Source organism: Heterocephalus glaber, unplaced genomic scaffold (genome assembly GCF_053883595.1).
Source record: "Heterocephalus glaber isolate CG9 unplaced genomic scaffold, H.glaber_assembly_v1.0 deba00000621, whole genome shotgun sequence".
Lineage (NCBI taxonomy): Eukaryota > Metazoa > Chordata > Mammalia > Rodentia > Bathyergidae > Heterocephalus > Heterocephalus glaber.
In genome coordinates this window covers 16,888,059-16,903,666 of record NW_028258153.1, presented here as the reverse complement: position 1 = coordinate 16,903,666, position 15,608 = coordinate 16,888,059, and the positions used below count along the sequence as shown (strand labels likewise).

The following is a 15,608-nucleotide window of genomic DNA, read 5'->3' as shown; positions in this document are numbered from 1 at the left end:
AAATGTTTTTTGAGCCAATTAAAAAAATTTCCTCTAATAGTATCCATCATTTAAAGTTTAGAGGCTAAATATGATTATTTTCATTGGTCAGATATAATGTGATAAAAATGCAAGGTATAAAATTATATATTCAACATGATCCCAGTTTCATATATGAATGCATGTGTGTGGGAAAAGAATAATTATGGAGAATTTCTTTCTTTACATTTTTGTGTACATATCAGTCACTAGAGGGACAGATTTGATAATAAGGTATACTTACAATGGCCACCTGTGGAATAAGGAGTGGAAGAATGTAAAATGGCTGGCTGTGCACTGGACAGATGGAGGATCCAGCTGAAGGTCAAAGACCTGGAGCTAACTGTAGAGTTTGGTGTGAGTCTGTGTGGGAAAGCTGATGGGTCTGCATTAGAAGGCTAGAGAGCATGCACTAGAAGCCTGAAGGGACTGGAGCTCCTCCTCCTCATTCTTTCCCATTTTATTCTATCCAGGGCACAGGCCTCTTGGTTGGTGACACCCACATCTGGGTTGAGTCTTCCCTCTTCAGGTTGTGGCAATTATCCACAGACACATGCAGAACTGTGCTCCAGTAATTTTCTAGGCATTTCTTAATCCATTCAAATTGGCATAGAACACTTAACGATCACAACCCACCCCTTGTCAACTGGACAACCAGAAGCATCTCCTAAAACCATATTTAATTTTCAAATACAATAGCGAGTTCATAATCAGGCCTAATATTATATAAATGTCCTGTGTATAAATGGAAATGCATGAAGTCCCTCCTCAGAATAGAAGGCAAAGTTTTTCTTGTCTGATGCTTACTCTACTCCTAACATTCCATAACTTAACAGTATAATATAGATTTAACAATACTTAAGAGCTGATATTAAAATATGCCCAATCATATTTTAAAAATAGGAAAGAAATACAGTAATTACAATCCTCATTTCTGTAACTGGTCATGTGATTGTAGCTGGTATTTATAACTACCTTCTTCTACCACCCATTCTATAATCCTGTGGCCTTTAGCAAGTATCTCAGGAGGTCTTGGTTCTTTATCTGGTGAGGTGACCCATACTTTCATTCCTGAAGGTTCTTAGCCATTTGTTATCCTGCCTCGATTGGGTTTTTGTAGTTTCCCATTGACCTTAATAACAGGACATGGTAATACTATGAGGTATCCTAAAGGATCTCCTGCACTCTAAATATATTCTTCCTTCCCTCCATTGTGGAGTAATAGTCCAATTTCCCCTAGATAGTCTCAATCAATCACTGTAACTGTAACTGCCAACACTGTAAACTCCCTTTTTAGCTTGTTCACTCAGAGGCATGAGGAGCCCAAAATGACCAAGGGGAAATCTTAGTTCCAGTTCAATGAAATCATTGCTGTGCTTCCTGGTACATGCCTTCTCCCCTCTGGAACTAAGACTTTTAGGTCAGCAGAGCATAAGGTCGCAGGAACAGGAAGCAAAAATTTTGTGGGCCACTAGGGGTCAAGATGAGTAGTACCAATCCCATATCCATCCCTCGATTCCTGGACCCATGAATCCTGGCTACAGGAGACACAGTACCATATAGTAGACAATGATTCAAAGCATATGCAGCCTTTTGAAGAACCTTGCCCCAACCCTGCAAGTTATTGCCACCTAGCTGGCACTGTAACTGCCTCTTCAAAAGGCCATTTTACTTTTCTATTAATCCAGCTGCTTCTAGGTGGTGGGGAACATGGTAAGACCAGTGAATTTTTATTTTTTTAATTTTATTTTTTATTTTTTAAATATATATATTTATTGGTACATTTTAGGTATAAAATACATTTACATTTATCATTGGGTGTTTGTACCAGAACATGATGCATCTTAGTTTTTATTTTTTCTCCCATTACCTCTGCACCCTTCACCCCCTCCACCCTTCCCTATCTACAGAGAGTTTGATTCCATTTTTTTTTTCTCACAATTTTTTTCTTTCCCCTTTCCCTTCTACCATCCCCAAACCCTTGGGCCTTTTATTTCAAATTATCAATTATTGATTTTAATCATTTTCATCCTTATTTACATTTTAAATTTCTCACACTAGAGAAACTATTCGGTATTTACACATGTGTGTCCTATTTATTTCATTTAAGAGTATGGCCTCAATATGCATCCATTTAGCTATAAATGTCTCTAGTTCCTCATTCTTTATGGCTGAGCTCATTCTTTATGGCTCCATTTTATTAAAAAACCCACATCTTTATCCAGTTTCCAGTCGATGGGCACTTGGGCTGTTTCCAAGCTTTAGCTATTACAAATTGTGCCGCTATAAACATAGGTGCACATATATCTCTGTGGTATGATTCTTTTAATTCTTTGGGGAATATTCCCAGTAGGGGAATACCTGGGTCAAATGGGACGTGTAGTCCTAGTTCTTTGAGGTATCTCCATACGGATTTCCATAGTGGTTGCCCCAGTCTGTACTCCCACCAACAATGGAGAAAGGTTCCTTTCTCTCCACACCCCTGCCAGCATTTGTTATTGGTTGATTTCTTGATAGCAGCCATTCTTTTTGGGGTGAGGTGGAATCTCAGTGTTGTTTTCATCTGCATCTTTCGAATGACCAGTGATGTTGAACATTTTTTCTTATATTTATTTGCTGTTTTTACTTCTTTGTCTGAGAAATGTCTGTTCATTTCGGATGCCCATTTTTGAATTGGGTCTTTGAATTTGGGAGGTCTGATTTTTTTCAGTTCTTTATATATTCTTGATAGTAGACCTTTGTCTGAGCTACAGCTGCTAAATATTTCTTCCCACATTGTAGGTTGTCTCTTAGCTCTGTTGGTAGTTTCTCTTGCAGTGCAGAAGCTTTTTAATATGATGAGATCCCAGTTGTTGATTCTCTGTGCTAGCTCTCGTGCTACTGAAGATTTGTTCATAAAGTCTTTTCCCATGCCAATGTCATCAAGAGTTCTACCTAACTTATCTTCCAGCAAGTTTAGTGTTTCTGACTTAATATTTAGATCTTTAATCCACTTCGATCTTAGTTTAGTGCACAGTGATAGGTATGGGTCTGGTTTTAATTTCTGATAGGTTGAAATCCAGTTTTTCCAACACCATTTATTAAATAGGCTATCTTTCCTCCAATGAGGGTGGTTGGCTCCTTTGTCAAAGATGAGGTGACTGAGTATGTCTGGAGTTGTTTCTGCATCTTCTAATCTATTCCACTGATCTTTGGGTCTGTTTCTTTGCCAGTACCATGCTGTTTTTATCACAGTGGCTTTGTAGTACAGTTTCAAGTTGGGGATTGTGATGCCCCCAGCCATAAGACCAGTGAATTTTATGAGCATGAGCCCACTGCTTCACTTCTTTCTTTGGCTACGAAATGTGTTCCTTGGTCAGAAGCAATGCTGTATGGACTACCATGACGGTGGAGAAGGCATTCTATAAGTTCACAGATGGTAGTTTTGGCAGAAACATTATGTACAGGAAAGGCAAATCCATATCCAAAATAAGTGTCTATGCCAAAAAGGACAAAGCACTGCCCTTTCCATGATGGAAGTGGTCCAATATAATCAACCTGCCACCAGATTACAGGCTGGTCACTCTGGGGAATGGTTTCATATTGGGTACTCAAGTGTTGGTCTCTGCTGCTGGCAGACTGGGCATTCAGCAGGTAACCAGGTCAGCCTTGGTGAGTAGAAGTCCATGTTGCTGAGCCCATGCATAGCTTCTTTTTCTTTTTTTTTAGTACTGGGGATCGAACTCTGAACCTTGTGCTTGCAAGCCAGGTGTGGTGCCACTGAGCTAAATCCCCAGCCCTGGCTTCTTTCTAGCTCTGTTATCATGGCCACTTGGTTCATGAACTCATTGGGTAATGACAGGAGTGGCTGAGAAAAAACGTTGACGACTACCTAGAGAATGGGTCATCCTATCCACTTTATTATCAATGTCCTCTATTGCTGAGGCCACATTTTTGGTGAGCATTTACATGGAACACAAACATCTTTACATCATTCACCCATATGGAGAGGTCTATCCACATACTTCTTCCCCAAATATATTACCAATTTTGTAGTTATGTTCCTTCCAAGTTGCTGACCATCTGGCCAGACCACTGGCTAAAGTCCATGAATCAGTATATGGTCATAAATCTGACCATTTTTTTTTTCCAACTAAAATGTATGGCCAGGTGTGCTGCCTGAATATCTGCCCACTGTCACGATTTCCCTTCACCACTATTTTTCAGGGATATCCCGGAAAGAGGCTGCAGTGCTGCAGCTGTCCACTTTTGAGTGGTGATGCCATATAGGTATACCCCATGAAGTCACAGGTGCATCCTGGAAGACAGAAGGTAAGATGGCTGCTTCATGTAACTTACATGTGCTGTCTAGACCTGCTCAGGCTGGATCATGTATACACACTTCCATTTAATGATAGATTATTACTGTGCACATCCAACTGTATGATTTGGTGGGTCAGTCAGCACCCAATTCATGATGGGCAGCTCAGGTCCTGTGGTAACTTCGTATCCCATAGTCAAGCATTCAGTTTCCATGAAGGCCCAATAGCAGGCCAGGAGATGCTTTTCATGTCTGCAGATGATGGCAGAGCCCTGCTCCAAACTCCGAACAGCCTTCGCTGTGATTCACCTATGGCGGCCTGCCAGAGGCTCCAAAGAGCATCCCTACCTCCACTGACAACGTCAAGTACCATTGGATCTGCTGGATCATATGGCTCTGTGGCAGAGCAGCCTGCACAGCAGCCTGGACCTGTTGTAGAGCCTTCTCTTGTTCAGGCCCTACTCAAAATACCAGCTTTTTGAGTCACTTAGTAAATGGGCTATAGTAACAGCTTTTCACATTTTCTATAGTAAACATCAATTTTAGAGTTAGAAAGTTAAAATATGAGTTAAACAATGATGAATGGGCAGCGGGTTTAGCTCAGTGGTTCCAGCACCTGCCTCACAAGTACAAGGTCCCGAGTTCGATCCCCAGTACCAAAAAACAAAAACAAAAACAATGATGAACATTCCCTTCTTCAAACAAAAAAATTAAGTTGTCTGGAATGCTTAAAAATGAGACAATTGGGCCGGGGATTTAGCTCAGTGGTTCCATTGCTTGCCTCGCAAGAGCAAGGACCCGGGTTCAATCCCTGGTACCAAAAAATAAAAAAAGAGACACAATTAACACAATAGTAACCACATGCCTAACTTAGAATCTCGGTAAGAAATGTATCTAGGTAGAGAAGACAGCCAACTATTCAAGTGACCAAATAGCCTCAAACACAATGCAGCCTCACCAGCTAGGACTGTGTTTAGAAATGCACTATATTTATCAAGTGGCTTAATGGCATAAAGGTTCGGGTCAGTACCAAGGGTTTCACAAAAGTCTCTTCTGTGTGAGCAGACATTCTGAAACATTTTGATGTGTGAATATAGGAGCCATGAAGCCAAGGTGAAATGTCATTTACCAAGTTACTTTGTCAAAGTTACTCTTTGACAAAAATTTAATCCCCTCCATCCCAAAAGAGCAAACTACCATTGTGCTGAAGAGTTTCTGTTGAGCAAAACCTTGACTGACACAAGAAATATATTTAGGAGTGGGCAGTCATATGACTTTAGAAGAATAGAATCTCATCTTGGTATGTCACCATCCTATTTTTACCACTCACAAAATATTTGAGTTTCTGAGTTTTGCCCTTCTCCAAATGTCTAGATGGTTTCCACAGTCCCTTCCATCTCGGTAAGGGATGATTCTACATCATGGGCGGGGGCTGGGAATGCAGTCACTGGTAGTGCTTACCTAGCATGGGTGAGGCCTTCGGTCAAGTCTCAGAGACTGTGTCTGTCTCTCTCTCTGTCTCTGTCTGTCTCTCTCTCTCTCTCAAATAAATCACAGGCAGGAATCACTATTGTCCTAGAGGACCATTGAGGAAGTTTCTCAAGATGCTCCTCTTTTATCCCAGAGACAGGAAGGAACAATTTATAGATGGAAACAAAGTGGTTCTCCAGAAAAGGTAGCTATGAAGAGGTCTACACATTTCCTCTAGCTGTTTATAAGACACCACACATCATTACAGTACTCAATGAGTGGCTGCTTCCCAAGAAAAACCACAGAAAGGAAGTATCATTAAAAAAGAGTATATACATTGGGGGAAGCTCTTCTCTCCCATAAACCCGACCTAGCCAAGACTGTTGTCCTCTATTGTTGAACAGGATGTAACAAGATTGCCAAGCACAGCCCACAAACCTGCTAATTAGGTGCTCTGACAGTTTGTTTTGGAACCATTTACCAACAAAGGAATGTGACAGGCTGATTAGTGAGAAAAGGGTATGTAATGAATGTGTATTTGAGTCCAGATGAGGGCATAATCCAGGTATTCAGTCTGTTTGTGCAAGGACTCACAAAAATGGAGGCTGAACAAATAGGAAGCCACAGTGAAAGACTAGCTTCTGGGTAGTGCTGCTCTTTCCCTTGCCTCTTAAAGTTTTGTTCCACTAGCATCCCCTCAACCCTGGTGAGTTTTGCCCAAACACCTAACAAGAAACTCTTTCAAAAAGTGACAAAGTACAGCTGGCTCCTCAGAAAAATGGAAGAGCATTTGTAAGGATGTTGGCAAATCTAGGGTTTTATAGTTTTTCAGGTACATAAATTAAGTGACAACTTTAGGCCAAACCATCTCCACACTCAGCCTCCATGGAGCTATGCACTGTACTAACATGCACAAATCAAAGGGAAATGGCAACATAAAACATAGCTCTTAATGTACTATTCAAGCTTTGCTGAAAAAAATTATGTATTAGCTTCTTCTTTGGGAAGAAGCAATTCAACAATTTAATAAACAAGTTCTTTCTTTTTAGACAAACTTTGTAAAATCTGGCTACAATCAGGTGTTTGGGTATTTAGGTTCCTTTGTATACAAGGAACCTAAAGAAGGACAGAAAGTGCCAAGACAAAGGACAACGTCCAGGCCCCAGTAAGTTCAGGTGCTGGGGAAAGGGCAGTATGAGTTGTAGGGAAATGTGGAATTAAAAAGACCAAATCAAAAGGTGAAGTGTGTGGGGAGGGGTCTCCATGTTCTTTTGCTCAAACTGGGCATTTCTGGAGTATGGATGGATGGATGGAAGCAAGGAGGCTTGGACTAAATTCCTTGGGAGACCTTTTCTGTATACCAACAAAGTAGATTTTCAACATGAAAAAGAGGATGAACTCTGTTAGAAACGTACCTGCAATGGACTTTTCCATGAGGTTACTGTTAATTTTCAAGAGTGATGTGGGAAATATTTTTCAGGTATGTGCACATTGGATATGGCGACAGAGTAGGTGAACTCAACTAGTAAGAGTGTGGCATTAATAAATTCAAGGTCCAGGGCCGGGGATTTAGCTCAGTGGTTTTGCTGCCTGCTACACAAGCACAAAGACCTGAGTTTGATTCCCAGTACCAAAAAATAAAAAAAATAAAATAAGCTTAAGGTCCTGCATGCCCTTACTTATTTCTTGGAGGGGGACAGGAAAGGACCAATTATTTGTACACATAGAAAAACTGTAGTTTTGAACCTTGGAATATAAAAAAATGAACTCTTTTAGAAGAGTTACCAATAAGCTGCAGATCCCCTCCAATACACAGCAGAAACCCTACTTCTCATGCCAATGAATGCTGCTGACTAGGGGAGGCTGATGCTTCTGCCCAGAGAAGTATTTGAAATGGTAGGTCACTTGCTTCAGCCTTACATAAAAAGCTGTGGTATTACCTCAGACTTTCACTATGCTCCTCTTTTTTTGGAAGCATTTTAAATTCCCTTAACTAATTAGTTTAGTTAAAAGCTTTTTCAGTGTTCTCATGAATGTACACACACCTGGGGAAGCTGAACCAAATATTAATTAGCAATAATTGTGCCATGGATAAACCTCATTGGTTATACTGCCACTGCACAAAGCTGAACCAAATATTAAATATTTATGGAACGCCCACTACGTGAAGAACACCAAACTCAGTGTTGTGTATTCTTCTAATAGAATATCCACATCTGAATACAGCCCCAAAGGGTATGGGGGGGTCATAAGGTCTTCAAGTGCAGTATACTCCATATTGGAAAACCCATGGGGATGACTTGCATGTCACATGAAACAATTAACAAAGCCAAGTGGGTCAGGACGAAAGCATGGGACTGATTTATGATGGCTGGTTGATTTCATAAGTCTCGTGTTAAGATGCATGCGGAGTGTTTTTAAGATGAAGTGTTTGTGTGTTAGTGATGCATTTCAAGATTCAGGAATGGCAACTTCACAGAAAGTTCAAAGCAAGATGGACTTCTTAGCAGCATTAGGTAGGTGTCCTTAGTGATATGTAGAGATGTCAGAAAGAAAGCTGCATAGGAGGCAATTTAAGGATTAAAAACAAACAAACAAAACAAAACAAAACAAAATTACGCCCTTGGTCACTCTGAGGCTTTAGATGACTGCTTCCTTTGCTTGTATACTCATTGTTTTGCCTTACATCTTAGTGCCGCATCAGCCTAATCTTCTGATTTGTAATTCTCAAAAAATTAGAGCCCTTACGTCTTATTCTCAAGGAGTGGATGTGTTGTTATTTCTATTTCTTTAGGATGTGGGATTTTGTCATTGTTTTAACTGAATGCTTATCTCTCCTAAAGCTGGGCTTTCCTTGTAGTCCTCTAGGAGGTAAATGCTGGATTAGGCTTAAGGAAAGCAGTCTTATGATTCCGGATCTTCCTACTGTATTTAAAGTCTTTCAATTTGGATTGGAAGGTTTTCTTATTTAGGTTAAAGACAAGTAGGTACTTAATTTGTGTTTGAGAAAAAAGATTCAATAAACTCAAGGTGAATCTGTCAGCATTGTCTCCGGGATAGAAGGGTGACTGGTACTCGGCTTCCATAGCTGACCTCACTGCCAGGGCTGCTCCAGAGATAGGTGCTGTGCTGTGGTCCCCATCACAACAGTCCTTCCTTGGTGTCACAGCAGAAAGGCCTATCTTCCCCATCCCATGGCTCACTGGTCCAAGTGCAAAAACTTACAAGTAAATAAAGAGATGATTCAAAAAAGCAGCCTTAGAGGAGGCTTTTAAAAAATTTTTTCAAGTGAATTTTAGGGGGTGTACTTGAAATGATTTTGGGGCTACAAATATAGAAGAAGCAGTAATATGTAAAGAAACAAACAGGTTTTGGAGTCAGATGTATTTGAGTTCAAATTTTGGCATTATCTCTTGGGACGAGACAACTGTCTCCTGTGAACCTAGGTTTTTGAATTATTAAAATGAAAGTGAGCGGCACATAATTGTAATCCCTGCGCTTTGGGCAGCTGAAGTAGAAGGATCACAAGTTCCTGCCCAGCCTGGGCAACTTAGTGACTTAATGAGAACCCGTTTCAAAGACAAAAAATTAAAAAACAGGCTGGGAGGTAGCTTAGTGTGAAGGCCCTGGTTTAGTCTCCAGTACCACAATAAGAAACAAACTGAAAGTGCCAGTACTGCAGTTCTTCAGAGGACTGGCAGAGGAATTAAATGAGATATATAGACTGCTGGTACTAGTATTAGTAAGTATTAATGCCACTCCCTCATAGTCCCAGCACATTCTCTACCTGGGCTAGAGATGAGGCCCTAAAAATTAATAGCAGGGGAATATTTTCAAACTACATATTCATGAATCCTGATTAATTTACTAAAGAAAAGAAAGGAACCCTTCTACATTGTTGGTAGGACTCTAATTTAGTACAACCACTGGAAATCAGTATGGAAGTTCTGCAAAAAAACCCTAAAGCTAGACATTCCATTTGACCCAGCTATTACCCTTCTAGGCATCTTCCCCAAAGAGTTAAAGACATCATAATACAGGGATACATGTATACCCATGTTTATAGCAGCACAATTCATAACAGCCAAATCTTGAAAGAAGCCTATATGTCCATCAACAAAAGAACAGATAAAGAAAATGTGCTATTTACACACAATGGAGTACTACTCTGCCATAAAGAAAGATAAACTTGAGTAATTTGTAGAAAAACAGATGTACCTTGAGACCATAATGTTAACTGAAATAAATCAGACACACATGGTTTCTCTAAGATGAGAAACCCAGGTTATAAAGAGCAAAATAAAAAATAGATAATAGAAAGTAGGGAGATTGATTGTTCTCAAAAGGGAAGGGGATCAAGGGGGGGAGGAAGAGGAGTAAAAAAGAATAAAAGAAATTAAGACGTGTTATGTATATTTACCAACTCCACACAAGGAATGTAAACATCATGTACTGCAATCATGTACTAAAAATATGCTCATAATCAAATAAGCATGTTAAAACAGGATATTCCAATACTGATGGGGCTGGATCAGTGCTTAAGAGCTTGACATGGAGCTCTCTAATAGTTTTAGACATTGTAAAACTTATTGTCACCCATAACGTATATCACTTGCATGGACAGTAGATCCCTTCTTGGAGTTTCAGGTCCACTTCCTTCTGTGCTCTGGTTACACTTTACTTTTATTATTTTAAAAAAATTTCATTTTTATTAGTACATGTTTGCAATATATAATGATTATATTCATTGTGGAGAGTTAGTTCATGTATATAACACATCTTAATCTTTTTTATGTTCCCTTCCATTCCCCCTCCACCTCCCTCTTCCACACTTTAATATAACTATCTAATATCTCATCTACTATAATCTAATATCTAATATCTCACCTAATATCACCTAATCTCATCTAATATCTCACCTACTATACTATAAAATATTTTTGAGCAAATAGATATCCACCATGTGTCTCTAGTGCATGCGTGCGCGCGCGCGCACACACTCACACACACACAATACATACTATGCTCAATAGCTCACTACTGGAAGAATGAATAGTTCTAAAACTTGTGATTTTTTTTAACCAAACTGTAATTATGGTATTCAAATGATACTTGAATCTAAAAATATACTAAGTATATTTCTCAGGACTTGAAGGTGCTAAATTTAACAATATGGTTAAGGATATGTGATAACAAATTCACTAAATACCTCATTTTTATTTTTACAGATTTTAAAACATGTCATACTATGGAAAACTTCAAATATATTAAAAATAGAATAGCGTAATAAATCCTTGTGTACTTATCACCTAGCTTCAACAATTAGCAATCTTTTATCCACCCCACCCCCACAATATCAATTATTTTGAGACAAATCTGAGACATCATATTCATAAAAATTTCTATTATAGTACTCAGATTTCAAAATTTATCCCACCATTCAATTTTATTTTTATTTATCACATTTATTTATTCAACATATCTTTACAGGCATGTTTTAAATCAGCAACTTGGTATTTCTGACTAATGTTTTTCTTTAATATATTTTTTATTAATGTTTCTTTTTGCCTTTTCCTGTAGACTTGTACAAATTGTTCCCATCATTTAACTGGGAACAAGAGGAAGCTCAATAGGTTCCTTACGCATCGTCAACCTGGAATGCCAGGAAAGCTGGTCAAGCGAGGTTCCCTCAGACACAGACATTGAAACAGGATTCTGAAAGGCCTCTTGGCCTTATACAGTATTCTTTCCTACTGAGGACAGATCCCTAGGAGTCCATAGATATGTTAATGAGGTCATTTTGGAGAGAATCCAGTACCTCTAATGTCAAGAGCTACCTTTTTTTCTGGTGATGACTCACAGTCATAAAGTCTTTAATGACACAGATTCTTGGACTTAGATAAGCTAAGTCTTATGGGAGATCCTGATGTGCAGAGTGGCACCTCTGCTATAGTCAAGGGTCAAGTCTGAAGACTGAGGGCTTTAAACTTCACGCTCAGTTCCCGTTTCTAATGTCATTTTCTTATAAAACAAATCAGCATTCCTTGGACAGATGGCTGTGACTTGGACTAGGGTAAGAAATTTAAAAGATGAGCATGAGTCTGGACCATCTTTTACTGCCAGAAAGTAAGAAAATTTTACATAAACCCTTCAAAACAAACAAAAATACATTCTAAACAAAACCCCCACAATGACTGGGGTATGTTAGGGCTTGAATAGCCAAAGCTGGATCAGTTTGAGCAGTAAAGTAAAACAGTATTTTGTATAAGCCAAAGTATAAAATAACTGCACAAGTCCATACTGATATGAGTAAATAAACCACTGAAAAATAAGTAATTAAGTGGGAATGAAGAGATTAATCTCCCCCTACAGAAGAATTCCAAATAATTTTGTTCAAGTTCTGCTTCCAAGAAGGTGGAACATAACTCTTCATTCCTTAAGTGTGGGCTGTACAAGGTCACTTTCTTCCCAAGGGTGCAGTATTGAGAGAGGAGGAAGAAGAGCACTTCTACAGTGGGGGGCCTGACACAAACACCGCAGTGGCCAGCCATGTTGATAGTATGGACATGTGACAAGTGAGGAAAATAGTCCCCAACTCGGTGGTCTTTCTCCCCAAGCCCATAAAACCCAGTCTAAACTTAAGAAAGAATAGTATCAGGCATACGCCAACAGAAGGGCTGTGTGAAATACTTGACCTGTACTTCTCAAAACTGTCAAGATCATAAAAAAAAGTAAAATCTGAGAAATTATCACAGCTAAGAGGAATCTATGGAGATAAATATATATAATAATATTATAATATATCATAACTAAATATAATAAGGTTATTAGGCAAAAACTAAGGAAATCTAGAAAAAACCAACTATGGCTTTAGCTAATAATATATCTATATTGGTTCACTAATTATAAAAAGTGTACCATACTAATTTAAAATATACAATATACAAGGGGAAACTGGGTGTATAGTATAGGAGAACTCTCTGTACTATATCTGTAAATTTTCTGGAAGTCTGAAGTTATTCAAATAAATTTTATTAAAAACTGTTCAGCTTTAAGTCAACCATTCATATGGATAAATTTAAAAAATTTTAATAGAGTTTATTTTTGGGAACAGTTGGAGATTCACAAATCAAAACATATAGAAAGTTTCCATGTTATGTACCCTTGACACCTGCCTCTTTTCCTCTATTATGACAATTAATGAATCAGTATTGAAACATTATCTAAAGTGCATATTTTAGGGCTGGGGATTTAGCTTAGTGTCATCATGCCTGCCTTGCAAGCTCAAAGTCCTGAGTTCAATCCCCATTACCAAAAAAACCCCCCCAAAAACCCCAAAACAAAAAAGCAAACAAAAAAATAAAGTGCATATTTTATTTTATTTTATTTTAATTATTATTTTTTTGGTACCAGGGATCGAACTCGGGTCCTTGTGCTTGTGAGGCAGGCGGCCGAACCACTGAGCTAATCCCCAGCCCAAAGTGCATATTTTAAAATAAGGTTCACTCTGTGTTGTACAGTTCCATGGGTTCTGACAAACATATAATGCCATGTATGCACTATTATAATACACAGAACAGTTTCACTGCCCTAAAATTCTATTTTAACTCATTAACCCACCCCAGCCTCAGAACTGGATAATGACTATTTTTTTACTATCTTTTTATAGTTTTGCTTTTTCCAGAATGTCATGGAGTTGGAATCATATAGTATGTTGCCTTTTCTGAATAGCTTTTTACTTAGCAGTACGCATTTAAGATTTGACCATGTCATTTTGTGGCTCATTTCTTTTATTGCTAAATCATATTCAATCATGGGAAGATACCCTACTTTGTTTATTCATTCACTTACTGAAGGACATTTTGGTTCCTTCCAGTTTTTACAATTATGAATAAAGCTTCCATAAACATCTATGTGCCTGCTTTTGTATGGACAAAAGTTACCAACTCATGTTATTTATAAGTATTTTGTTTAATCTCCAAATATTCGGGGGTTTTCTGGGCAATGTTCTGTTATTGGTTTCTAGTTAATTTTATTATGGTCTGAGAACATACTTTGCATGATTTGTATTTTTTCAAATTTGCTCAGATGATCTAGATGTGATCTCTTTGTAAATGTTCCACATGAGCTTGATCAGAATGTGCATTCGGTTGTTTGATGAAATATTCTATAAATGTCAGATAGACCCAGATAATTGATAGTGCTATTCAGTTTAATTATGTATGTGTCTACTTATTGTTTGCCTGCTAGATCAGTCAGTTACAGATAATGTGGTGCTGAAGTCTCTATCATAGTGGAATCATCGATTTTTCCTTGAAGTTCATCCATTTTTGTCTCTGTATTTTGACTCTGTTCATATGTATTAAAAATGTTATGCCTTTTTTGGAGAATTGATTTTATATCTTCTTCAGTCAGTTTTTGTAATTTGTCTTTCTAGATAATTTTCCATTTCATCTAAGTTGTATAATTTGTTCGCATAAAGTTGTTTACAACATACTTTCATAATTCTTTTAATTTCTGTACCATTCCATTCCTCATTTGGCAATGTGCATTTTTTCTCTTACTTTCTTGGTCAGGCTAGCTCTACAAAGTTGTCCATTTTGTCCATCTTTTAAAAAGTCATCAGTTGCTCTAAATAAACAGAATTTAGTACAGCCATATAGTGAGCTATTACTCATCCATAAAAAGGGAATACAGTATTGATACATGCTACAACATGGAATAATCTTGAAAACATACTAAGTCAAAGAAGTTAGATGCAAAGAACCACATATTGTGTGATTTGCTTTATATGAAATGTCCAAAATAGGTAGATTATTGATTGCCTATGACTTGAAGAAAGGGCAAAGAGGAAAAACTATTAATGGAGATAGGACTGTTTTTGATGATGAAAGTGTTTTAGAATTAGACTTTGGTGATGGTTGTAGTCTTGTGACTATACTAAAAATCAGCAGATTAGATACTTCAAAAGAGTGAATTTTATGGAATGTGACTGTAATAAAAATAAAAATCAAATTAAAAATGCTCCCAACTGAATAAGCTGTATCCTGGGCCACAAAACAAGTCTCAGTAATTTTAAAATGTCTGAAACTACCAAGTATGTTTTCTAGCATGTAGAACTAAAGATCTAGAACAGAAAAAAGCATGTGGGAAACTCCAAAATATGTGGAAACTAAACAGTATACTTCTAAATAACTCATGGGTTAAAGAATAAATCATGAATGAGAATTTGAAATATTTTGAAAGGAATGAAAATGAAATACAAAATATCAAAATATAGTGAATGCAGCTAGCAGTACTTTGAGTAAAATTTATAGCTAAAACACCTGTATCTGAAAAAAAAGTTCTCAAATTAATAGCATAAAATTCCACCTCAAGAAACTAGTCTAAGAAAAACAAATTTAATCTAAAGCAAGAAGGAGCAAGGAAGAAAGGAAGAAAGATTAGAGCAGATATCAATAAAATACAAAACAGAAACTAGAAGTATGACTAGAGAACCCTGTGAGCAGCTGCCCACTCACCACATGCTTGTCTCCACAGACACACTGCAATGTGGTGATGAAAGTTTTAGGACACGAAGGAGAGAAAAGTAGGAGTTTATGTGGGATTACTTTTTTAACCAAAGTAATATTTGGACTTCAGCACATCCACATCCACTGATTTATGGATGATTTTCCCCCACTAAGTTGAGATCAAGGTTCTTATTATTGCTTTTTTTGAATCAAAAAATGATACATACCACTTTTCCTTTCATCCCAAAACATAATAGAAACACATACCATTTGTGTGTGTGCACTGGCTTCTTTGGTCATGAATATCG

General features: G+C 37.8%; 1 protein-coding gene and 1 long non-coding RNA gene across 9 annotated transcripts in view; one reads left to right on the top strand and one right to left on the bottom strand.

Annotated features, from left to right (window-relative positions):
- Plekhm3 (pleckstrin homology domain containing M3) overlaps positions 1 to 15,608 on the bottom strand; it is a 191,545-nt gene that overhangs the window by 19,311 nt on the left and 156,626 nt on the right. The gene's annotated exons all lie outside the window — the stretch shown is intronic.
- The window catches only part of LOC110350500 (uncharacterized), a 172,896-nt gene that overhangs the window by 67,370 nt on the left and 89,918 nt on the right, over positions 1 to 15,608 (top strand). For all 5 annotated transcript variants that reach the window (XR_015449187.1, XR_015449186.1, XR_015449185.1 and 2 more), the window contains exon 3: positions 4,225 to 4,329. This is a non-coding gene — a long non-coding RNA (uncharacterized LOC110350500). The remainder of the gene's footprint in view (positions 1 to 4,224; positions 4,330 to 15,608) is intronic.